The sequence below is a fragment of the Neodiprion virginianus genome, chromosome 2, assembly GCF_021901495.1.
Source record: "Neodiprion virginianus isolate iyNeoVirg1 chromosome 2, iyNeoVirg1.1, whole genome shotgun sequence".
Lineage (NCBI taxonomy): Eukaryota > Metazoa > Arthropoda > Insecta > Hymenoptera > Diprionidae > Neodiprion > Neodiprion virginianus.
Window position 1 is genome coordinate 37654383 of NC_060878.1, and position 27186 is coordinate 37681568.

General features: G+C 45.1%; 1 protein-coding gene and 1 long non-coding RNA gene across 3 annotated transcripts in view; one reads left to right on the top strand and one right to left on the bottom strand.

Annotated features, from left to right (window-relative positions):
• Positions 1–25629, top strand: part of LOC124297400 (uncharacterized) — a 35062-nt gene extending 9433 nt beyond the window's left edge. Inside the window, exon 2 of the long non-coding RNA XR_006906601.1 lies at positions 25519–25629. This is a non-coding gene — a long non-coding RNA (uncharacterized LOC124297400). The remainder of the gene's footprint in view (positions 1–25518) is intronic.
• LOC124297399 (transcription factor Sp9) overlaps positions 1–27186 on the bottom strand; it is an 89080-nt gene that overhangs the window by 32417 nt on the left and 29477 nt on the right. The gene's annotated exons all lie outside the window — the stretch shown is intronic.

The window sequence follows — 27186 nt, forward strand, 5'->3', positions numbered from 1 at the left end:
AGCTTTATTAAAATATTCCAATGCCGTCGAGGACGTGAACAAATTACGGGAGGATCGCGTTACTCAATGAGTTTAAAAGTCATGTGAATTTATGGTATAAGTATTGCAATCGATTTTTAATTCACGGTGGTACGTGAATACGAAAGACTAAAAAAAAAAAAAAAAGAAAAAAAAAAGAAAACTTTCAAATGAGGTAAATTTTCCGAAACTTTCGCCGGGCCAAAATCTGTCGCAAAGATGTAAAGGTAAAGTGGTGGTGCATTGGTTTGCGTATTTTACACTGTTTTCAAGCCTGCAGGGAATAATAGATTGATTTTTCAAATAATCATTTTTAATGAACCGTAATATAGCGATGCAGATGTTTTCGTGCAAGTTGAGATTGCAAAATGACGTGCAAACTAAGAGACGCCTTTCTCCGCCCCCTGGCAATGCGGTAATCACTATAATTACGTATGGAGCCCTTGTATTAATATCCTCAAGCTATAAACCTATTCCCATATAATATAGTTGTGCGCATGTATTCGCACGAGTTTACACCTTCACATTTACATTATACGTGGAGGTATTCAAAATTTACTCCTTTTCTCTCTTGAAACCACCAACAAGTGACTTAATTCGTTTATTTTTATTTTACCGCAATCATTTTTTGACCGTCGTACAGAATCAAATTTTTTTTTTTTTTGCCTTTAAATACCTTTAGCTACCAAGGATCGCCTCACGGATTTTGCAAAATACGTCTAAACGAGGTTCGCGAGTGTCGAGCGTTGAGAGTCCGTGGAAATTGATCGGTAAGTGCGTTGGGGGAAATTCGATTGGCAGGTCCAATTCGAATATGGGAATAAATTTGATTTCTGCAAGTAAAATTGGCGGTGCGTGCGATGATTTGAACTCGTCGAATATCGCGCGTATATTGAACGGTGACTCTCTAGGTGGTAGGAGATGACCAATTAGCGGGGGTGGAACCGATCCGCCCAGGACGCCGTCGCCCGGGGTCTTATTCTGTCAATCGGTGGATCAGACGCATCGACGGTTGAACGTTTAATTATTTTTCAATCCAACTTCACCCCCGCCTTAACATAATAACCCAAGCTCCGCGACCCTTGATTTGAAAATTCATACCGAATATGCAGCGCGGTCATCGTTAGAAAAAAAAAAATATCTGCATACTTCGAGACGGTTGCTTCCACATTTTCAATGCCCTAATCACTAATGTATTGCAATGGCGATGAAAATACCTCGAGGAATTCCGTGTCAGTTGCTGGATGGTGATTCTGCTGGGGTAGGTTTGGAGTCATTATTACCGCTCCTTGAGGGTGAGCTGGCTGAGGGTATTGGTAGGCGCAGTTCATCGTAAAGTTGCGATGATTATTTTCAGTCGAAAGCCTTCAGCGGAAACTTCTCCTCGTCGCGTACGACAATTCGACGAGAACCGTCGCTAGGGAAACACCCTGCAGCAGTTGTCCACCCCGTATGTAGAGTTTCGCTATTTAATTTCACCCGTCACACGTGCGAGACGTCAATATGTACTTTAAAACGTCGATGGTTAGTATGGACACTTCGGAAAATTACCACATACACGAGTTCGCTGTTTGATTATACGGGAATTTTTTATTGAGTTACATTTTCAAGATTGTCAAATCCCGCGGCTATCGGTCGACTTGTTGAGCAAGAATTCAGATGCAAGAAATTCTCATTCGCGTCATAAATGTAATGCTGGTATTTACCGGATCAGTACTCCCAGCTTGTGTTACCGAACGAGCCGATAAACTCAGTTTGTAATGCGGGAGAAACTGAATTTTGTCTTTTTAACAAACATTTCTTGCCGACCGTTTTCTTCAAGTGACTTGGATGCCCTTTAATTCTTCATTTTCCACCTTCGACATAGGTTTCGACCGTCACAATAGGTATAACGTTCCGAAAGGTCGTTTCACGTATATCGTTCAATAAGAGATAATCACAGTAATTTAAGAGCACCACGAGTAATGGAGGCGGAAGAGGAGGAGAGGAGTAGGACGACGACGAGGAGAAGGAGGAGGTGGAGGAGGAGAAGAAAGGGGGGAGAGCAGCACACCGCGGCGATGAATGACAACGACGAGAAGAACGGTAACAAGAAGAAGAACACCGATAATCGAGCTTGACACGATAGGACACGGGAGGAGGAAGAATCGGGAGCGTGCGTCTCTGGGTCGGCAACAATTATAACTGAGCTTTTTGGTCCCTTGTAAGGGGCACGACTCGCGGGAGGCGGATCTTCCTCTCTCCTCTATCCTTCTCTCTTTCTCCCTCTTCCTTCTTCATCTCTTTCGCCCTTCTCTCTCTCTCTCTCTCTCTCCCTCTCCCTCTCCCTCTCTCTTTCTCCCGACGTGCAACGCACGCGTGTGTCGCACCCGCCTCGTCGTACCTACGCGGTATGCATGTTGCCATCGAAGAAGGTGTTGCTGGTGGGGTTCGCCATCCCGCCCTCGCCCTCGCCTTTACCTTCGCCTTCTTGATATCCCCCTCGCTCGCCTCTCGAGGAAAACCCTTCGCGTTCCCCCCTCGAGCCTCCTCCTCGGTACAACCCCAACCACGACCCGCCGGTGACTCTCGGCTCGACCAATTAAAACCCATGGGGATCACGTGGCACACCCACGGTCATGCGATCTTTTACGTTTTTCCGTACACACATCGTTCCTCGGCCCAGCCCCGGTTATTTCGTTTCTCCTTTTTACTCCTCTCTCTCTCTCTCTTTCTCTCTCTCTCTCTCTCTCTCTCTCTGCGTCTTGGTACAACGGATCGCTTGCGCAAGACGCCCGCCTCTCTTACACGTTAACGGGGTTGCGGGCTTTTCAATCAGCCCCAATGTAGGATTACTTACACACTGGAAACGCTAGACTTTTAGAACCGTAATCAAACCGCGGTGATCAAAAAAGCTCTGGTATTTACGCACTGGGGGGCTGGCGTGTCTTTTCAAAAGTCGAATACTATTTTCAAGCAATTTTCAAATCAGAACTAAGAAGCATAGCGATCGTTTTGCCAATACGTTCGATGCAATATTAAGTCTCATTTCAGGAAACCGCAAATAGTTGATAACAGAACATAATGAACTATCCGAAATTAAATTTTTAATCATCTGCAGGAAGAAGTAAATCACCAATAATATTATAGTTGATAAAATATCAGTAAAAGTAGAACCATACGTTGAGCCTGTATCGCGAAATTCGATCAGCGTGTAGGTACGCGTATGGCGTTAAAAAGCAAAAAGCTCTGATACAATGGAACGAGCAGCAGGTATTGCGAGACATGCAATCTATGGGAGCGTTGGGAACCGTATCGAATAAATTATTCTAATATACGACATTTAGTCGCGCATACCGTAGATACCTATGCGACACTATCGGAATTCCTGGAGGAACGCGAAACTTTCTACATACGCCGACACGATCTTAACATTAAAGATTTCGATAGGTCAACGAATCTTGAGGCTATGCGCATATTCTTCGAACGATCGATAGGACGCCTTAGTGAAATTTTTCATCCCATGTATATCATCGTACCGCGAATTCAGACAGAGATATAATATACAAGCTTCGCGGACCGTACTTGGTGCTTCGATGCCACGTCGTAACCTGTACTTGATGGGATTTGACGTGGGCAGCTATGTAATATGCGACGTCTCGAGTTGAGATTTTCAGGCCTTGAGTTATGCGAGGCATAACCACGCTGGAAAAAAACTCGGTAGACGTTCGTCTCCGACAATCTGACTGAGAAAAAAAAGCAGTGAGATGAAAAAGGAGAAGAAACATGTGCTAGAAAAATACCACAGGGCGTTGGTGAAACAGGTACGCGTGTAATTACACGCGTGAACCCATCGTGTCATACGCGCGGTGCAAATTCAGGGTGACGTGCTTTGCATGATGATACTTGATTGTGAGTGGAACGGTTTTTACATCGCGTAACTGAAGAATATTTTTTGCAGAATCATTAGCCATACGATAAATCAAGTCAGGTGTGACGCTGTGTATCGTGAATAATTCAAATAATTGTATCATAATGCAATGTATTCAATGGATCGACGGTGAGTGGCCGCTTTGTTTTTCGAAAGTCATTGCCGTATTATAAATAATATAACCAAGCGTCGAATTTCAGTGAAACAATACTCGCAAATTTCGCAATAGGTTTCATTCGTTTGTCCGAATGTTTGAATGAGGCTACGATAAACGTTTCCAAATATCTCTAAAAGCCATTGCAAAGGTTTAAAACGAAAGGTAACTAATTCTCTCATTTGGAAATGACAAACGTATGACACGTAAATTTCAACTGCCAGAATATTGAGAGGATCAAAGGTGCTTGATATTCGTCGAAGCACCAAGAACCGAGAACAGAAAGTTAGAAATCACGGCATTTGATCGGCAACGATCACACGAAAACGGCAGTTTATTCAAATCCGGCGATCATGTCATATCATAGATGACGTTTTGAGGGTACAATTTGGTTCAGCGTGCAACAGGTCGTCGAGTCGCGTATATGTGTAAGCATGTGATGATGAATACGTAAAATTCGTGACGATATACTGGCGGAATTGGTACGTCGGTACGAAGCATCGTCGGTGCATGTAATGCGTGTCTATGACGTAGACGGTACATGCACGCATACACGTGACGCATTTGTGCGTTGGTTGAATTGGCTCGACGGGTGAATGGGTGCCCCTCGCATGAATGGAAATTTATTCTCAATATTGTACCCGAGCACCGCGAGTATAGCAGTGTACCTCGTTCTTGGTTTGCTCGGCGTGTAATTCGATACAGTGGGAACCCCGCAGTCTTCATTCATCCCGAGGACCGATATGTGTTGAGGAAGGACCGAAAGGATTGGTCCGCGACGACGCTGGGTGCTCCAAATTCGAAATCGCGTCTCGCCTTTGGGTGGTGAGCGGCTTCTTGTGGAGAAAAAGAGGACGATGGTTTTTAAGGATGGAGTTACGTTGAGTGCGAGCTCAACCGACTTGAGCTAAGCTTAATACAGGTATGTTTTATCCCCGGACGTTTCGACACCGGTTTATTAAACGCAAGCTGTGTAACAGCGACGGGGAAACGGTATTATCTAATTTAAATCGTGATACAGCATCTGGGATGACGAAAGCTTGCAGCAAAAAGAAGTCGCGACGCTGCGTTCTGCCGGAGATTTATAAACTCCACCACGTCACAGTTTCATCAGGGCGGTAAACGCCTCTCGGCAAAAGATCTATGTAATTAGAAGAGCGAAGGCACGCCGAGTTGGAAATCTGATTAAACGCGGCGCTGGATGAAAAATGTGTCGATTGGCCACCACAGCACACCCACGTGCACGAGGAATAAGCGAAGACGCGAGGCGTCCGATGGTCGTTACGTGGTGGCTTCAGCCACGTGGGCATCGACGTTAACGCCGAGGGTTAACGAGGTGCATGTTGTTCTAATCATATTTTAATGGGCTGCCAGGTTGTCTGATAAGCGAATTAACAGGATCGCTAGGATATAAAACTTGTACACGTGTATACGTGTGTATGTATGTATTATAAGGTATAACCTCGGCTTGTAACCGTATCTGCAGGCAATTAGCCACCCAGCTGATACTCTTGTGAATTAGTGAGCTAGTTCACGGTGGTATATGAGGTATAGATTGATGCATCCGGCCAGGTGGAGGTAGAATTTTTCCAGAAATTAACAAAGGTACACATCGCGGTTAGCGGAGATTAATGGAGTGCAGCAAAGCTCAGGCACAACGGACAAAAAACGAGGACACATCGATACCGGAGTGCGGCGTTGTGTAGTTTCAACAGCGAGAGATCGTTTCTAGCGGTGAAAAATCGTGCCGGCTATGAAGAGAAGCGAAAGATGAAGAAGAGGAGTAGCAGAAGAAGAAGAAGAAGAAGAAGAAGAAGAAGAAGAACTGTGCGCCGGTTGAACCTGCCAGAGGATCAGACGAAACGGACGGGCGAAGCTTCCAAGCACAGACAGACGCACTCTGTTATTATATCTCGCTAAGTTTTGAACGCGTTTGAGGATACGTTCTGCGCTCTGTCCGTGAAGAGAAAGAATGATAGCCTCCCCCCACGCAGCCTGCAATTAAAAGAGAAATATTCCCAGGGAGGAAAAAGATCGCCGCGCTCTTCATCTCCGTACGGAGTGTAACGGATCATTTCGCTCTGTATAACCGATCGACGGAGGCTCCTTTGCGACCGAAATGACGAGTCCTCGCAAGTCGTGCGACTCGATCGATGAAGTCGTTTACCGATTCTCGGACGATCGTTCGTCCGCTGCGGAGCAAAGCGGATCCGGTCAAGATCCCTCCGGAGCCAATCGAGGCATGGAAATGATCCGAAATCGAATCTTCCGTGGGATAGGCAGAGTTTAAAGTGCAGGTTAGCGGTGGCAAACCGACAATTAAAGCACGCATCGGGGCAGCCGAGGCCAAGGGATGGCTGCAACGGTGGCAGTGGCTTCGCCTGCATTTACGGGTTACGCGGGCGTTGTAATCACAATGATTCGGACTTGAGGGTGGTCATCATCTCGTCACTACGTCACCCGCGGCCAGGAACACGGACGTTGGTTATTCGCACACACACCATCCGACACACCGGCACGGTCGGAAAGGGAAACGATGCTTTATGGACTTATCAATCATTTGGTAGCCGCACGGTTTCGGGCACCGTTTCACCCCGGCCGGCCGCCACGTGTGCCGCAGTATGTGGGTAATTGTTACAGATGCAGCCTGTTATTAGCAGCGATTAAAACATTCCTGCGGGCGCAGCCGCGCATGTGGTGATAACGATTCCTCCTCTTCTTTCGACCGTTCTCCGCTTTTGTTGTATTATACATCTCCGATCCTCCTTTTGTTTCGACCATTGTCAAGATTTATCGTATCTACGTTCGCGCCTCGCCTCAGGCATTCGAATCACACAGCGATATTTCAGTGTCGGTACAGCGTACGGTACGCACGCTCTTTATTTATACCTACGTACCGGATCTTTGTACCAGATCGTGTGCCACGTGAGTACTTATCCGCCGTTCCTGGTGCCGGAATTTAATCGTCGTCGGATCTTACATTCACTTTACGTGTGGCTTTGAGGAACGGTTCGCGATTGGTAAAAGTATCATCGTGAGTTCGTCAAATTCATGGGACGTATATTTACTCTCATAAACTTCGGTGTCACCAGCTTGCGCAAAACTTTGCGTTCTCGAACCAATATCTGGAAGAATTCCTGCTCCACAATTAACGACTAACGTTTCGGTAGTTTCAACTCTCCTCAACCAAATAATTTCATTCTCAGATTTGCAACGGTAATAGAATCTTCAGATTCTATACTCCGTCATGAATATCATTGCGCCGCAGCTGAAAATGATTCTGACCTCGAGCAAATCTTTCAATCCTGAATTTGGTGCATTTTTTTTCTAGTACGTCGAACAAAATTTTGTCCGTTTGGAGATATCACAGTTTTATTCAGAACTGCCCAGTCCTTTATGTTCGGATAGACTACTTTAGGGTGTCAATGTTTCATTCAACTATTGACTAGATTAAAGTATCGTGAAATTTTTTCCTCCAGCTAAATGCTTCCGCGCAAAACGCATGAGCCAAAGAAGCGGTTAAATTCTGTGATACCGAAGCGCCGGTCGAAACGTAACGCATGAAAAATCCACCGGTCAGTCTGGTACCAATATGGCGTCCCATTCGAGGAGTTTGCCGTGTGTGAAAGTACGTGCGCACGTCTTAACGAAGTGGTATGAGTCAAAGGTGAAATATGCCTGGTTCGTGCAGCTCGATGGTAGGAGTTGGCGATGGAGGGTCAAGAGGATAAGAACCTCAGCGTTAGAGGGGGGAGAAAACACCGTAAAACACAGAGCGTGGGTGTGAAATAAAATGGAGGGCGATCGGGGAGGGCGAAAAGTGGCATTATAACGTCTAAAATAACCGTTTCGCGAGTCATAAATCAGCGTGCTTATGCTCGCGGTGTCCGCGTTTCGCTGACCCTCGGTATCAACGTAACGCTTGCAAGTGTCGCGTACTTCCGGCCGCGTTCTGCGTCAAAGTCCCAAGTCTCGTTATCCTCTCTCGTCCATCTACGGGTGCTTCTCTTTCCCTCGGCACAGACGATATGTGGGCACTGCGTAGCGAGGCCGGCGCCGCGGCGTACAAATGTAGGTACGTAGGTACGTGTAGGTACCAACATTCGGTAAGGGACGTATTTTCTATACGGGAGAACCCGTGGCGGGGCGGAGGGGCTCGAACCCAGTAATTAAATAGCTGAACCCTGCAATTAGGGCCACTAAATCGTGGCGGGCCCCCTGGACCCGGACCGGCGAAGGGCCCGCCAGACACAAAAAACAACGTCAAAGCATTGCTCAACTCAAAACTCGTATGGCGCACAGCGCGCGCGCCTCATACCCTGTCGCGGGGGTGGCTTTCGGATATGTGGGAACCAGCCGTGGACTCTACCCACTCTCTCGCTCTCTCTCACTTTTCAGCTAGAAACCTAATCTCCTCGGACCAGCCCCGGAATAATGGGCAATATCTCAAAATTTCAAAGCTCAAATGACTCCGCGTCAAAATAGTTAACCACTATGCGTTTCCGACGATCAATATAAATGAGTATTTGATTATCTGGCGTTGCATCGCCACGGATTCTCATGGGTTCTCACTACTCGAGAAATGGGCTGTGAAACTCGTGGAGATAATTTCTGAACCACGGATTGTCAGACGATTAATCTAAGCTTCGAATTACCAAAAATTGATTTCGTAATAAAATTACGATCTAAAATGTCAGGGTGCAAGAGTGGTATAAATTGGAAAATTCGATTAATTCAGGACAGAGATACGTGAATTTTGATCGAAGAGCAGATTTGCTACATTGAAAAATCGCGAGTAAATTTTTAGGTAACGATTACCTGCGCCATCGACGTCGGATGCTCCACTTCCTACCGTATTTACAAATTAACACTGCTAGGCTCGAAGCCTCTTCAATTCCAGTGTACCGGAGCAGTTAGGGGAACGGGTAGATGACAGATAGCGGAATGAAGGATGGGCGAAGAAGCGGCTTCGTAAAAGGGGTTGTAGAGATAATGGTAACAAACAGTTTTACTTCCTGAACAGAGCGTGGGGCACGTATAACACAGTTCCTTGTACTCAGCCTCACGCTCGCGATCAGCGTCGGAGCTGCCATGCAATGCATCATGATTTACCTATGCAAAATTGAACGTACGCACGCACAATGGAGTCCGAGAGATGGACGATCGGCCATCACGCTCCCCGGCGTATTAAAATATCAGGCTTGGGGGGGGGGGGGGGGGAATCTCCTTTCTATCGTACATTAAATCATCCTGCACCCACCGCAAGGCCCACGGCTATCTCGCGGGCCTATCGCGGATATATCCTACCGCCGTATATGCACGCTCGCACTCGCAGTCGCGTATCGAGGATACGTATATGCGTGTGTACGATGCCCATGCATATGTATGGTACCTATTGCCTGTGTACCTGACGCGGCCCGGTTTATCGCCAGTTCAACTCGCTCTCTGTGTTCTTGTCTCAGGAATTGCACAGCGAGACACCCGGGATAAGATCGTTTTTTCTGTGTGGTCTTGGAGGAATAAATACCGTGGAGAAGAATGAAGAAATTTTAGTTTAACGGGAAAATCGAACTTGATTGAAGCCAGTAATTACTCTGCGGTACCAGTCGAGGCAGTTGAACTTTGCAAGAGGATACGACGAAGTTGATTCCTTTTAAAAAATTCTTTGGTAGAAGAATATCTGCCGAAATTTCTTACGCTGAAATATGTAACAAGGAAAAAGGAATCGTCGAGCCACAAAATCAAGGCACTGTAAGGGGGGAAATTATAATGACAAACCGAATGGTTTGACTCTTGCCCGAAAGGTTTAAAAAACAATGACAACGACTCGACGCCGCGATGTACGATAATTGAGAAAAATTACCGAACCCTGGGCAATTGCAAACCGAAAACGCCTGTGCTATACACTGAGAAAAATTTCATTTGTCACAGTAACTGGAAAAATTCGATAAAACAGGTATCGTTAAAAAAAACTGTTTCAATATTGTTGGAATTACGAAATACGAGGTACGCTTAACCATTTGCGTTATCGTCGATCCTTTTTTTTTTGTAATTGCAACGCAAAATCAGCTGGTGAGGTTTACTCTACTTTTTTAGTTAAATAAGCCTTCAACATCAATTTATCGTTGCACAAGCATTAAATTTTCGCAAGACGAACGAATTCGGGCAAGGAAAAATGGCTGGAAACTCGGAGTCTTGCATCGTCTGCACTTGTTCTCCACGTGATCCGGGATGTAAGACCGCAACGTATAATGATGCAAACCGCTGTGTCGCTATATGTATAAAATTTTTGAAAATATCGCGTTATAAGCAAGGACCGAAGCCGTATCGAGCGCCGAAGAAAAGGACGGAGTAGACAATTTAATTTTCTAATTATCGCGCATCGCGCCGCGGCCATCGTACATGTATATAGGTAGGTACGCGGCCCGTGACGGCTCCTATCTACGGGTCGCATCTATACGTGGGCATCGACTATAACGTGGGTTATACGAAAGCTAATGGAACATCATCCGCCCTTTGCTTCTCTCCGCATCCCCCCGCCGTCCATCCCTCCCCTCGCCCTTGCGTCCAGTCTTCAATCTCGTAAATATATAACCGCCGGTGCAATACCGGCCGACGTTTTATCGTCGGGTGCAGCAGCTCGGCGCTCGCATGTAGATAAATTAATTGATCACAAGAACGATAACTACGAGAAAGAAAGAAAACAAAGAAATAACCCTCGGAGATCGCGGCAACGAAAAAAGACCGAGCATTTTTCACAATTAAGAAATTTATTAAGCAGTCGGAGAGTGTAATGAAGGGCTTATTACGAATCCGATCACCACTTGAAACGAGGGCAATCTTGAGGGGCAAAGGAGTCGCGGGTCGATCCTGGGCTTTTGTAAGGATCCCAGGAGGGTCTGGTGACCCAAGGATCAAGGAGGGAGGCATGCTGAGAACGCACGCTGAGCGACAACCGCGAACCCTGTCCACCTCTCGGCAAAGGACGACGGGTGGCTAAGCGGTTACAAATAGGATGCTAATGTGTCGACCCCGTTCGCACCTCACCTATACGTAAAGAATCAGAGACTCGTGCCACGATTTTCGTTTTGAGGTGCGAGGGTCAGGGTGTACGTACAGGTATAACGATGTCTTCGGTAGATTTTTGTAATTCGGTTATTTATTATACTGTAACGTTTTAGGACGTTACGAAATAAATATGCGTTCGCGAGCTCATTTGGAGAATCAATCAAAGGCGCAAATAAAATGTTGAGGTAAAGCTTTAATAGCAGAGTACGTGTTTTCGGTTTAAAGTCTGAAACAAGACTGTTTTTACAATAATGTTGGTTGACGCAGCAATCTTATTCTTTTTAAAGACGTAAGAGTTTTATAATCTTCTAATCTTCTTTAATCCCAGATGACTACTAGATCATTAAAAAGCGTTATATATAGCATCTTGAGACCAGGGTTCGAACGTAGTCTCAAAATTATTCAAAGCTTGAACGTTATTATAAAAATTGGTAAAAATTTTATTTTCAAATTTCAATTTGGCAGGGACGATAATTCTGTAGAAGTCTACACTATTTGAGTGTCGATTTCAAGACCTCATTGGTGTCAAGAATCGAACGACTTACACCGATGATGTTTAATTTTACACTAATCGGTGTGGACTTTTGTTAATACCGTGAATGTTCCGACAGCGTAAAATAAGCATCGATGTGTTTGAAAAATATTTTGGACCAATACGCGGTTAGTGGGAAACAACACTACCCAGTCTCCCTTTCAGACTCCTACGACAGGATTAGTGACGAATAAAGTAAACGGCGTTTGTTGTCATTCCTTGTTTTCGTCTCAACGCGATCAGATAGCGACGAGGCTCGATGAGTGGCGCCTTTTGCGCCCTCCTTGTCGGCATGTGACACTGTAACGATTCGTCAGTTCAGTCCTTATTCAGCTGCGAAACGAATTGGTAAGTGAGACTTGATAGCGACTGTACGAGGCATCGATTCGTGTCGTCTGCGGAGTTCGGATCGTGGCTGATACGGTTGAGTGCGTTGAGTGATTCCGTGCATCTCACGTTGTTGTGATTTAGACTGGGGAAGCTAACTGCGTACAATGCACTCGTCTGGAGGTTGAGCATGTTTCCTGAAAAATCGTTGGAATCTGGTACGTCTAAAATTATTTTAATTCTAATTTTAGCCTGATAAACCGTAATTGTTTTCCAAAACCTCGACGTTGATTCGATCGTTACCTACGAATATTATAATCTATTTCGCGACTTGAAAGAGTTTTCGAGTCCCTTTTATCTGTTGATGGAATAATCTTACAACGAACAATACCTGACATATTTTATTTTGCGTTAACGTAAATTTGACAAAAAATCAATCGTCAATACTTAACGGATTTCTGAAAATTCGCTGCTACTATGAGATCACGTCTGCTGAGCAATGTATTGCAATTAAAGGATGGTTTTTTTCTTCTAAAAACGTGAGCACGAAAATTATCAGTCCTACGGCGTTTAGTTAATCAGCAGCTACGTACCGCACAGTACTGAATTCTGCTACTGTTGTTTTGCTACTTTTCGCTGTCATGCCATCGTGTCACCGCAGTGCAAATCGAAATTTTCCGAAACAAAAATGAAGCATATATAAATCTTGATCATAGTAACTAATTACAACTCAATTACGCCATACCTAATTCCCGGTTTTCAGACAATCATTCTACCAGTATTTACAAACGCAAGGCCAAATTTCACGAACCCATCGTTTATTGATGTATCCATTTATTTATTTACCGAAGCAATGCAATTTACGTAACATGTAAACCCCACAAAGATAAACGGTATTACTTGTTCGCAGGACTGGTAAAAAAACTAAAAGAAAAGCACAAAATAAACTCACGTGAAAGAATATAACAAAAAATAGTTTTATTTTCATTGGAAACATGTCGTAAATGCTTTCGCGGTATATGTATATGATGCACCCACGTGGGCGAGGCGGGGGGATAAAAATCGGCGTCCACGTATCGAACGGTAAGATCCACTCACCAATACCCCGTTCTCGAGTTCACGGCGGTGGGCATTACAAGCTCGGATAATGGGGTAGCACCACCGGTGCACGGCAATCTCGGGGCTCTTTGCTTTGAGTGGTTTCACACCTTGCGTTCGCTCGTGTGCTGCTGGCACGGATCGGAGAGTTGGAGGGGTCGGTTGGCCGCAGCCTTTTTCTCATCTTCGCTCGCCGCTACTCGCGCTAGCAAAATATCCAGCGAGATAATTATTAATGCTTGTGGCAGAAGAGAAAGAGATCGGGGAGAGCGCGGCATATATACATGCCGCGAGAGGTCGACTTGATAACCGCGAGGCAACCGCGTTCTCTGCCTTCAAGAGGTGGTCCGACGTCGCTGTGGAGCGGAAGAAATTAAAAAAAAAAAAAACGGAGAAGAATACGGCTTACCAACCACAGCCGCGCGAATTGTCCGCATTGTGGCTGAATATCTCGACAAATTCTTGCAAGCTCGGAATGATTGAGAGGGGCGCAGCTTTTCGTATCTACGTCTGAGATGAACAATTAGGATTCGGAAGGCGGTATGAAAGAGAATAACGTTACAGAAAGCTTGGGATCATATCCTGTGAAAATCGTCCAATTTTCTTACGCAATGTCTTATTACAGAACTTGACTTTTCGCCAGAAAAATTCCGTGCCGAATCGTTAGAAACGTTTTTTTATCGATGATAACGTTTCGAACGGAACGAATTTCGAGCTTTGGGATTCTTTGTTGACGAATAAAATAATATCCTTAATCTTGAATAGTTCACGCTCAGATGGAAATGAAATTGGATTTTTATACCAAAATAATGATAAAAAAAATATTGTCCGTCAATTGATTTTCGTGAAAGAAAGATGCCTGGCTAAAAATGCATCGATCTATGCTCACATCTCCAGTTTTCCAAATCTTTGATTTACTTTACTTTCGCTGCGTGGATTGAAATTTTTCTCGCGTGCTTACACGGGGCAAAATTCTCCGAGGAGGCAAAACGGTGTCCACGTTTCGTCCCGCCGCAAGCTGTCCAATAAATTAGATAAGGCCATATATCTCGAGGTGCTCAAAGCTAGGCTCGAAGACGAAGAAGGACAAGGTTGAAACAGACAACGAAAATACTCGGTCCTCGACGTACGGAGCCGTTCAGCAGTCAGCGGAGTAGAATTACGGCCGCATTCGTCTCCATTACACGGTGAATCATTGAGCCTTCGACCCCGACTTGCGGGTGAACCATCCTCGATATCTGCACCGCGTGCCTTGGATGGGTTGTAAATAGTTGCACACCTGAAGCGTTTCCCGCGTAAATTGCATAACGCCGAGCACGATGGAATTTCTTATCGAGAACGTTTTCTACTTTGATTCATCAATTTTTCCGCGAACTCACGTGAAATTTGACTCGCACGACGGACGAAGTTCAAAGTGAACGAGGCGCGTCCGTTTGGTACGAAAAACCAGACCCATCCCCTTGCATCCGGGTAGATATAGGATATCAAGCCGCTTCGTGTATTCGATGCGATGGTAGAAGGTTTGGGCTTCGGGCTGATTGCCGGCATCATTTTGTATCATTTTCCCGCCACACGCGTACCGCCGATAAATCATTCCTCCTGACGCCGAACTCCAATTGTCCGCGAGTCTGAGAGCCCGTGTTCGTAGCCTCGGTTCGCATTGACGTTTCGCCGACGAACCACCCCGACGGACAACAGATTTCCGAACGATAATTTGAGTATAAATTTCCCTCGTTCACCCGGACGAACTGTTGTTGTTGTTGTTGTCGTTGTTGTTGTTTTTCTTGTTATTATTATTGCCATTATTTCGCGCTGAAAATTTTATACTCAAGTATAATACGCCCGACGCGTAGGTATACCTTTACATACCTGCCCGGATTGGCGTGCGAAATACACCGCGGTATTTCAATGAATTGCTCCGCGCCGCGTGGCTGTCGCGTCAAGTCTGTGAAATAATCGGCAACCTGCAAATGCTCATTTACCTTACCCGTATACACCTCGCCACAGCCTGCGAGGGCAGGTATGTGTGCATAAATTATTCATGCACGCCTCGCTTGACACTCCATGGAATCGGCGATAAATCCAATTACCGGACTGTAAATCGCGTGGGCTGGCACTGACTGTGAAGGGAGAGGATGATGAATATCGACTCTGTATACAACGATTGAGGCTGTTTTGAGACAAAGTAAAAATTCACCCAAGCTCTCGGCGATTATTTTTTATTTATTTATTTTTTTTTTTCCATCAATTCGTAAGTTTTTTCCGCTCTCCTCTTTATTCTGCGTGGCACGAAAGGTGCGAGAAACTTGGCAATGCTTAAACTGAGGTGTACCACCCACATATATACCTACGTATGTATACGTATACCGAAATTCGTATTATCGATAACGTCATACTGCCTATACGTACAGTAATACCAAGGAAAGCTTGAGAATTTATTATCCTTAATTAAGAACCATTAACAAATAATCACAGGGTTTGCCATTGAAAGGAAAATATACCCGCGGCCAGTTCAATTAGACAGAAACACGAAATTTCATGTCGCCTAACAATAGAACGAACCGGTAGACCCCCGACGGTCCGTTCGTATCTGATTAGATTGAAAATGAAATTAGCAAACAAATCCCATAAAACAATTTATCTACAATCTAAACCCCGCAGCGGTATAAATAGCGCAAGCGCGCGTCCTTGAGGAGGTCTCCTGCGGTAATTTTCGTTTCAGAAATTCATTTCTACTTGTTTCTTGTTTTTTCTTCTTCTTCGTCTCTCCCTGTTACGTTTTGCTTAGAACGCTTATTTTTCTTCCCGTTTTCGTTCCAACTTTTAGCCTTAACGCGACTTTTCACCTTCCTCCGTTATCAGATGAAATTAATCTTTTGCCTAAAATGTCTGCTGAGATTTATCGTCGAAAGCGTACAAATTAACTCTTTCGTCAAATCGTTGGCAACGCAACGATTGCTTACCCAAAAGTATGAAATTTGTATTCCGCGTATTTTAAATTACAGTTATCTGGAGCTGTTTCAAACATAGAAAACACTTCTGCGTGATCACAATTCTCAAGTATAACGTGAAACTTTAAAACAAGTATGTAGCTCGGCTAATTTTCCGTGAAAAAAAAATTTCTGACGATATTCTGCGAAAATTTATTTTGGATTACCATTAAGAGTGAACGGTAAATTTTCCGTTCACCTTATTGTCCAAAATATGAATTCGTGCTAATGGAGCGAAAGTAACGCGGGACGTCCGGTGAATTTTTTCTTCCCTAGTTTCGTCGTTTTTCCATTTTTCCAATCCCCATTTCCTCGATCCACCGATCGAGAACCAATCCCGAATGAGTTAGTAGGGTTAGGGCCGAGCCTGTTAATCTCAATAATGCTCGCGAGGACCGGAAGTTGTGAGCCGTAAATCGGGCTTCGCATCCACCCATCCCCCCCCCCTCCCCTCTTCCGCCACCGTCCATTTCCTTCCTCCGAGAAGGGCGAAACTACCCTCAACCATTCCGTTTCGTTCGGATATCTGAGACGCTTTTATTTCACTGGACGAAGAACCCGCACCTTCGTGTTTCTGACACGTCCAAGTCTAGTGTACTCGCATATGTATACAAACGTGCATGTACATAGGTCCTTATGTACGTCGCGGTACATAAGGGAATTGATCATTAATAATTCATACAATTAGCAGACGTGTCGTGCTCTCGGCTTTATGCACGCTGTAGTCGGACGCTGACACTGCAGGAACGGAGGGTGTCGATCCACCCCGAATCCCGATAAAGAATTGCAAGGTATACAGCGTTCGGCTACGGCGAAAAAGAAAGAAAGAAAAAAAAAAAAAAATGATGGCCGTCACGGAACGAAAAATATTACAAGAGTATCTTTTTTTTTGTTGAACGAACAAAAAACGTTCCAGGTATGGATTGCGGAACGAAGGTACGTTTCTATCCACGACGAGTAGCTGATCTTCGTAATTTTATGCATTTTCTATCTGAGGATTATTGAAAAATTCAAGCATCGAGAGTTGAAAAAAACCAACAATTCACTACGTTGAAAAACCTGTCAGTAATAATTGCAGAATTCAGCATCATACGTATACTATCTACCTGCAGTTACCCTGTAATCAAGAATCGCGGAGCGCGTGCAGTAATTATTATATACCATATATTTCTCTGTCATCAGCGGAACGACATTCACGCGGAATTGCGGATAGGTTATATATATATACGCGGTGCAGGGGTGCAAGCCTTCTAGCTTTCGGCCAGTCCGCAAGCGCACAACCATAGATGAGGTAGCACCACACCAACAGCTCTGTGCCAATCACACAACGCTCACGGATCCATGCACGCGGAGTGAAACCGGTAGCGGCACCGCACCTCGTCAGCCGGCATTGTGGCGGATTTATAATTAGCACGAGTCTCGTTACGTTTACATTCAATTGACTCCGCGCCACTTTGGGGTCTTGGCTGCTCGCTGCTCGCTGCAAAGGGTGCCGCTAATCACCGAGGGGTCGTTGGATTTTAAGGCTTACGAGCGCGGCTTACAGACCTCGGGATATTTTACAGGGTCTTGATCAAATCGTCCGAAGTATTGGTATCGCGGTGGAGCAAATTTGAAATTTGTTTACGCGTGGTTAGAAAAAGAAATTGTAGCACTGATTGACGAGATTTGGAGAATGGGACGTTATTGCGACCCGTTTCAACGGAATATCCTTGGAAATATCTCGAGTTTGAATCTCGCGATTCTATCTGTATCGTGGGAGCGTGCGGGGATTCAATGATCTAAACCCTCGGTCAAAGACTGCGCCATCCGCTGATCCGAATGAATAGAAACTCGCACGTGCCGTGTTCGGTACAACACTCTGAAAGGGAAGAGAGATCACAGGGTGCATTCTTAATTCAATATTGAAGAACGTTAACGTCACGTGATGCAGCGAATAAAAGAGTTTTTACTCGCATGAGATGTAAAAAAAATCGGTTTCATACCAATGATGGTTAAAATTTTTATAATTCACACGTTGTATATCCACAAGTTTTTAAATGGTTGCAAAAATCAGCACTTTTCGGTAAAGCAGGCCGCGTATTCACTCGACGAAACGATCCGGTGCTTTCGTGGATGGGATTCGGCGGGGGAGGAGAGACGGAGAGCAACACAAATCTCACCTACGACTGGGGCGAGTTGAGTCTATAATTTTGTAGGACGTTCGGCTGTCAAAAGGATCGTGGAGCTGGACGCGGTTCGAGACCGAGGGTGTACGGAGCTCACCCGAGCGAAATATACGACGCGGCACACCCTCGTCACTTGAAAAATCTTTGCCCCGTTGGCGGGGACTAGAAATAGTAAATCTCGCCGGCGAGTATAAATAGGTATAAGCGATAATGGCCGACTGGTCCCATAAGACATCAAAGCTAGCAGTCGAATATCCCACTTGAGATTGCCCGGGAGAATGTGTTGGATCCCTCGCATCTCGATGCGGTTTATGTTGGCATAAAATTAAAGAGAGCTAATCATTTTTTAAAGGCTGGCGCAAGGTGAGCCGATGTGTAAAAGCCGAGCGCAGGATGCGGATAAACTGCAGCTGAACCGTACTCGACTGTCCATAACAGCTAGCTGCGTGTTGTAACAATAAGGAAAAAAGATTACGGCAGGAATCATGAAAATGAATGGACTGTGTAACGTTGCCAGGGTCGGTAATTATGACTCCTCTAATTACCGACAATTACAGGAGTAACCGGCCCCCGGCTATCCTCGGCGATCCCGGCTGTCCAGACGCGCGAGGAGGATGCGGAGGCTCTGGCAGGATCGAATCAATCACACAGCCCAGAGAAACGGATCAACTCTAGGTATAACAATAATTATCAGTAATTAATAACGATTACTACGTAATGGTAGGCCGAAATCAATCATCGTCCGCATGGCCGCGTGTTTAATAGCCGCGGATATCTGCACTGCGTTTATTCGCATGCGGCCGCGTGGTTCTTGCAACTTTAAAACCAACGTACGTCGCTTGACTCACAATCAGCCGCGTAAAAATTACAATCGTAATCCGTTTTGGTTTCGGATCATCGAGAAGAGACGCGGCCTCCAAACTGCAGCTACAAATGCGTGCAGGGTGCGCATTACGCAACCGCATCAGGAACGGTCTACCGCTGAACCGTCCACCGACGGACATCCCAAACCGGCAATTAACCTCTTGAAGACCAATGTGGTGTACCATTACATTCGTCTCGTGAGTTATTGTTTCAGGTCAAGGGATCGTCCGTACTACGGTCAAGCGATGCCTTCCACCATGGTACCCGAGGTATCTGATTCGCGATAATCCATTTCGCCTCATCTGCTGCAATGCTTACCAGTCAGTGGTGATAATGATGTTGCTACGAGCGGAAGACAGCTGTGCGCTCCTTTCCCGAACGCGTCTTTTGCCGACGAGTTACCGGTGAGTTGCTCTGTTTTCGGTTTCTTTATTCTCAGGTCTCAGGTAACGAGATGCGCCGGAAATTTACCAGCCCACATCGTGCCCACCATTCGAACTCCGAAAGGGACACTGGAATCTTGACCTCGCCAAAGTCCATCGACGAGTTAGAAAGACTTGGCGATAACTCGGCAGATCAGATGTCGGACCATTTGTGAGCTGAGTAAATTACGTTTCTGGTTGGAGTTGGAGTACTTTTGGAAGTGGACATCGCGGATACCGGACTTCATCAGGCGCCTGAAGCAGGGAATATTACGTCGATGGTCGGACAATGAAATGACCGTTTACTGGACGGCGCTATGTGTTTAAAACAACACGCGCACGCTACCCGGGGTGAAAATGGTGAGAAGACAGCTGTTTCGTACGAGAAAAACCTCTTGTCTTGAGATGCTATCGGCACAGCTGTCGTCGTGCGTATAACGTGCGGTACGAGTACGGGATGGATGCGGGATGCCGACCCAGAGGCTCTGTTGTTCGATGGTTCGGAAACTGTCGAGAAGAGAAGAAGCAGGTTGCGGCTTATGCAATCTTTGTTTGGCTTTTCTTTTTTCATTCTCTTTTCGCGCTCGTGACTGATTGCGATACTTGCATGGCTGACATCTCACTTCGAGTTTCAAGGCATAAGTATTGGCCTGTTTATCACCAGGTGGATGGATTCAAAATGCCCGAGGCACTCCTCCTCGCAACCGAGTCGTCCGGCGATCGATTACGATTTCCTGAATGCATATCCGATAATCGTAGCAACCGGTGATGCTCTTCTCTGAGACCAGAAAAAGCTGTCTCGAACCATCGAGAGACAGAGAGAGCCGATATGTGGAAGATACGAAATGCAGGCGAAAGAAGGTCCGGAGAAGATCATCGGGGGGGGGGGGGGGGGGGGAAGAATGGAAAATAAATAAGTAAAATGAAAAAAGCGCAAAGAAAGGAGAGGCACATTATCCTCCCACGCTGGGCTGCGAGCCACGGGACGAGCCTAAAAATTCCGCAGATAAAATCGGCTGGACTTGTTGGAACGCTGCGGCTGGATCCCGAGTGCTGGGCGCAATATATTCATAATGGGTGATCCTTTCTTTTTACACACTTGAATTTTTTTACCCCTCTAGGTACTTTTCATTATTTTTATCACGAGTATATACGATGAACTTCAGAGAAACGTCGCAGGTCATTGATGCTGGAGGGAAGACACACGACGTCGTACCATTGATAAAGAATATCTAATGTAATGGCGGGGTTTTTGAATAATCAACTTATTTTTAAATGAAAAAATTTCACCTTTCTCTCGCTTGAAAATATCGTCGTTTGAATACAAATTCATGTATTTTTCTTTTGGTGAAATTTATGAAATGTTGGACGTGTATTATATACGTGGAGATAGATTCCGTGACCTGAAAATTGAAATTCTTTCATCACTGGTTAAAAGAATGGTGAAGAGTTTGATTAATTTGAAACGTTGAAACGAAAGTTGAAAACGATTTTTTTCCCTTCAGCGGGTGATACGCTAATGTGATAATGATTGGCTGGAAAATAATCATATTCTTTCAATTTTAAGATCTCATCAAATTGTTTGACGGATATTGAAACGACCGATAATAATAATTGCAGCTCGCGGAGCGTATCCCGAAGAGAATCAGCGCTGTGTCAGCTGTACTTAACGCGTTCTGGCTAGCGGATAATAGACGAGGCAAAGACAAAGTAGCTGAGAAACCGGGGGAGCGAAGAAGGGATAAAAAGATGTAGAAAGGAATCTTTCGCGCGTGAATTGTGAAAGCGAAAATAGGATCGTATATACATATAATACACGGCGTCGTCGTTAAGAATGCCGCAATGCATTCGTATCAATTAACCCTTGCGGGTTGGCGCATAATGCATGCACTGCGTATTTCCACAGACACGGTGTGCGTATAGCGTATACGCATTTACATACCAACAAAGTCGTGAAAAAAAAGAAGAGAAATAAAATTAAAAAAAAAAAAAAAAAGAAAAAAGAAACTCGACGTTACCGTGCAATTGCTAATTGCAGTTCTCCGATAAAAGCGTTGGAACGCTTTTCGTTCGATTGCACTCTTCCGCACGTGTGTTGCTGCTGCTGCATGCGTTACGTACCTTCATACGCGTTGCACGGATGAAGTATCTCGCCTTGTTTGTACATGCGTGCATGTATGTAGACAGAGTACGGTCGCTGCGCTATGTGGAATTATTATACATACCACCCTGGCAGGCATATACCTAACCGCGATTATATTCAGGTATCAGATATTATCCGTACGCGTATCTCGCCTCGTTCCATCCGCTTGATATTATACCCACCTCACACCTACTCGTTCTTCGATATTTATTTTTTATTTTTCTCCGCACCATTTACCGCAGCGTACCAGCCTCGGCTCCGCGTATACGGTATATGCCGGTCTGATGTAAACCGGTGGTATATTATTCAGAATATCTGACACGAGTACGACTTCCTGGCTGATCCTTGCGCGGCTACTCACCTCGGGGAAACGGGACGCTTCGGCGTTTCGAGTCCAGCAGGGGTCGAGAACAAGTGAACCTGTTTGGAATTAACGAATTGACCAATTTTTTTATTCACCGTCTCGTACAGAATTCACGGTGCGAACTACTCTTACGATTATTTGAAACAGAGTTTACCCTCCCAACAGAAAACTAGGATAGCTAGGATGGTAATTTGTTCGGGTAACGCGCAGCGAACTCGAGGAATTATACGGTCCAGATTGTGCTCTTTATTAAAAGTTAATCAAACGAAACGAGTTGGAGGCATCGGCCAGGCTGCGTTTAGCATAATCGATGCCAGCGCTTCGAAGGCACCGATTAGATTAAGGTTACGTCGCGGACGCTCAACTCCTCCGGGATCCTTCTTCCTCGCCTCAACGATTAACGATCATCTTAGTCCGATCATTCGGTTCCCCGAGACTTTTTTCTCAGCCAATTATACATGTGGCTTTTGAAAAATTGACCCGGCTGTATGTATAGTTATCACTTACATAGGTAGAAGCGTATACAGAGACTCGATGTACGCAGGCACGTTAATTCTACAACCTGAACAACGGGTATTTATAATTATCACCGGTGCACAAAAATTCCGTCGGCTTTTTCACGTGTCCTGCAAACGTATCCGTATATTACTTATCATCCCTATTTTTATTGGCTGGGTTTTGCGGCTAGTTTCGAATTAGAAAATAAATTGACTTTCAAAAAAATTCATGAACCTAACTTTTTAACAGGGAACTTATGGTTCACGGCTTGGACGAGATATGGACGTATTATTATACCACAGGTGTCTGGAAAGTCGACGATAAAATAGTCGACTTAGTTGCGGTATAACTTCGCGGTAAGAAACCCGGTGCAAGGGAAAAAAATTAATTACAATTTTCTTTACGTACAGAGTGGATACTTATTATTTTGCACCTCGCTTACTTTGCACGGTACATTTAGTCTTCTTACGTAGATTTATCGGTTACGTATTGGATACTGGGGAACCAGTTCCTACCCACTGACTGGCGCCATTTCATTCGTTATTTCCATTTTTTTCGTCTGTTCGCGGCAAAGGATTTGAAAAAAAAAGCTTTTGGCAAATAATATATGTAATATTTTGTGACTGTTTATCAGTTATATAATCCTTAAACGAATGAAAACCTGATAATCGAATTTCGTTACACTCATAGGTAGGTCATCTGTCACGATTTTTCGGTGGAAAAGAACGTTTGGAAATAAGCAGCTAAGCGCAAAAACTATAAACAGCGATTTTTCGTCCGAAACATACAACCGAGCGTAAATAAGCTGGATAAAATAAATTCTGTAAAGCGGGACAATTTTTATTCAAATATACACCTACATCCGAGCCGGAGGGCTTATTTAGCAGACCGTATCGTAATATCACTCGCCGCAATTGAGTGAATATTCATGAGCGCCGCCGCGCCCGAGGTTTCTGCATAGTTGAACAGCCCGTGCTGTCAGTTTCAGCTCTCGACCATATTGCTAGCTGCACCCTGTGCAGCAACGATCCTGTACAATATGTGCAGGTGAGATGTCCAGTCCGTCAATAAACCTCCTTGTTTTCGTTTTAGGGGCTATTTTTTCGCTCATCCTCTAATTAATCGTTTTTCCGGTCGTGGACTTAACCACCTGCAATATCACCGCGCTAAATCCCGTCATTTCGGACTTGAGTACTTACGCACAGTCGTCACCACATCGCCGTTTCGTCGACCACTCGACACGAGCCAATGGAAGTAAAATTTTCAGGTCCCAATACGCCCGTCGACTTACCGGCTGGAAATAGAAATAAGAAATTGAAAAAAGGTTTTGTCTTGTTCTTGTGTGATTTATCGATTAGTTATTGCTCTGCAGTATGCTTCGTTTAAAGAATACGCTTACACGTGTGGTTACATATGTTTATTCATGGGTTTTAAATACAAGATAATTCCTGCGTTTGCCATTTAAAAAATTAGACACTTGGGTCAGGTGGCGCAATAGGTGGAAAAGATGTGATTGTATCCATTTTTTCGTACGTAAGACGGGTATATTTGGAGTCATAATGATCGACGCCCAATTCGCTTCTTTCGGAGGAAGCCCTTGACACAATCACGCAGGCAAACATCCCCAACCGAGAAATTCCGGCGCTCCGAGCTTTAGAGCTTTCGTTTTTCTGTTACCGAGCTTGCGACGCTGAAAATTCAGATCGATGAAAATAAAAATCTACGTACTACGTGTAACGCGGAGATCTGCTGAGGGGTTGAAAAGTTTTTTTCCTGTCGAAGAAATTCGTCGTCTGGCGGCCAAAAATTTTTCGTCGAGAGACAGCGAGAGGCGCGGAAGAGGGAACCGCGACGATTCCAGGCTCCTTCGTGGGAGGAAGACGTGATCGATGCCCGTGGGACGCAGGGCGTTCCTGGTGCGGGAGGCGCTCGAGACAAATGGACGTCGCGCGTCTCTCGACCACGCCTTCAACCCGGCTAGCTGCTCCCCGAGGATGCCAAGTGCGTGTGCTCCGCGCTCTTACTTCGCGGTCCGCGATAACCGCGCCGAGTCAATAGAGCCCCCGGAGATAAGTGCGGTCTTTGCCGTTCGGGCGTCCAGTCGCCATTTCCGGATCTCTCGAGTACCCACTCAATGGAACCCCGGCTGAGATACTGCAGCTTCCCCTTTCACGCTTTCTACACCCTCGAGGTCACGGTCAAGCCGGATTTTCTCTTATATCCATCGGTTTTGCCGATTTTCGCCCGGCATCTCACTGCGATAATTAAATGTTGCGACGATTTTTTACCGTCGTTTGATTTCCGAGATCACAATTCTATGGTTTGATCGAACAGTTTCTTCATTTTCGATTCTCAAATATACCAATTTGACGAGCCTGTAACTTCTCGATCTATTAATTTTATACCATTCCGATTCTAGATCGTTCGATTCGTTAATTTTTTGATTCCTCGATTCGCCGTTTGATCGATTGTTTCTATTCATAAAAGTTCACAATTTTTCAAACTGCCATTCTTCTTGTCTTCGGTTAGATACTCGATTACTGGAAATTTCGGCTTCATGTCTGCGATTCCCCGATTCCTCACTTCTCCAATTTATCGTATCGTTGGTATTCTCGTTTTTCATTCGCGAATTCCTATGATCCAAAAATTTTTACACGCCAATTAATTGTTCCTTAACTTTTCAATGTATCCCCAGATGCTTCAATTCATAACTAATGAATATTTCAATCGTTTAAGCCCTGTATACGAATGTAATTCCAGTTCCTTAATTCTTTAATGCTTAGATTCGACGGTGTCTCAGTTGAAAAGTTCCCTAAACTAAATCATCGAATCGTTTAATCCTGAAAATTGTCAGTAATTAGTCGATTTTCTAATCCTTATACAGTTTTCATTTGATAAAAAATCGTGATAGAGTTACCCTTTCTTCTTATCGTACTGGCTACTCTCACGTGACAAATTCCAGTTTTCATTCACCACGTCGAAGTCCGTTCAACCTACAATCGGGAACCGGGAATCGATTCCTTCGGCACGTAAAGCAGACCGATTACAACCGATGGGCTAAACACACGAGGGGGGAAAAAAAAGAAAAGGAACAAAGAATAAGTAAGTACGAAAAGCCATAAAAACGAAGGTCGACGTCGACAACCATGCACTATTACATCCATTCGTGTGCCTTATCGGCCAACCGGGCTTCAGCAACACGTACACACGTATCGTAACTCTATTCACCGCGAGCCAATATGCCGGAGCTACTCCTGCGGGAAGTTTAAATGGGCAAACACCATTAATTGCTTTGTTTATGTCCCAAAAGCCACACAGGAACTAAAAGCCTCCGTTAAACTAAAACAGGAATCGAACTTTGTAAATAGCCTCCTGGGTGAGCAGATCGCTGTAAGAAGATCCTGCGGTACAACGGCCCAACTTTCGTGCCGAAGAATTGAGTTATATTTAACGTTCCCTTGTCACGAACAAAGAGTCACCCATAAGCTGCAGTGCTGCCTGCATGATCGATCGCTGACACCCGCGAACTACCTTTCAACTTGTCACTTCAATTTCGAACGAAGCGATTCGGTTTATTTTTTCGTGCACCCCTTTACACCAAGTACCACTTTCGGTTATTTTAGTACCGTGGGCACGTGGCCATCGATTGATCCAGAATCGCGGTGACATCAGTCCATCGTCTTTGATCGTTGTAAAATTTGATTTTCAAACAATTCCAGTGCGTTAAAAAGTTCCGATAAACGCTAATCTTGATCAGAATTCGCTTACGAGCAAGCGTCGCGGAACAATTTTCTGAATACTTGTTCTCCGGCATGTCTGAGAACTGGTCTATGGATGAGTGCGAGAAACGAAGCACCGACGAGGCGAAAAAGACGCGTGTTAGAAGAGGGGAGGATGAGTCGCCGCTGGTGTATTATACGTCAAATCACTAGCCGGAGTCGTTAACAATCGCATCTGGCGCTCGGACGTCAGTTAGAAAAGGGAACGGGGCGACGTCCCATAGCGAGACCACCCACCAGGTAGACGCGGCATCACGGCGCCCTGGAGCAGGCATCATCGGGCCCTCGAAACTCGGGCCGGCAGGTATCACCACGGGGCTAACGATACGATAAGGATACGGGCGTACGGGCAAGGTGCAGGTGTTTAGCGCTAGCGCCAGTCATCCTTCTGTCATTACTTTTACCTATCCTTGTAGATCGCGACCGGGCGTCGCGAGGAACGTCACTGAGTCACCTTGGGACTTCGTACACCTCCAGTTTCAACCCCGCCGACCTTCGCCGCGGGGTGCGACACCCTCGAGCTCACCTCGAATCCCGTAACGTCATTCCGATACTCCATTCACCGATATTATTATGCTTTTTCATTCGTCCCAGTGATACTTGTGTACTTTGGTGCACGGTTAAGGGATTTTCTTTTTGTTATTGATCGGGGTGCAGGGTGATGATTGAAATCATACCACTGATGACCTCGCGTGAAAGTGCAGAAGAAAAAGGAAACTGACAATGAGTCGCTAGATCTGTTCATTCCTAAATAACAATCTTCAGTTTCTAGACATCGTTAAGTGATTTCCTTGAGTGTGGTTTCGTTCGGTATATCCTAATTTAATCCTGAAACCTTTCGCACGATTCAA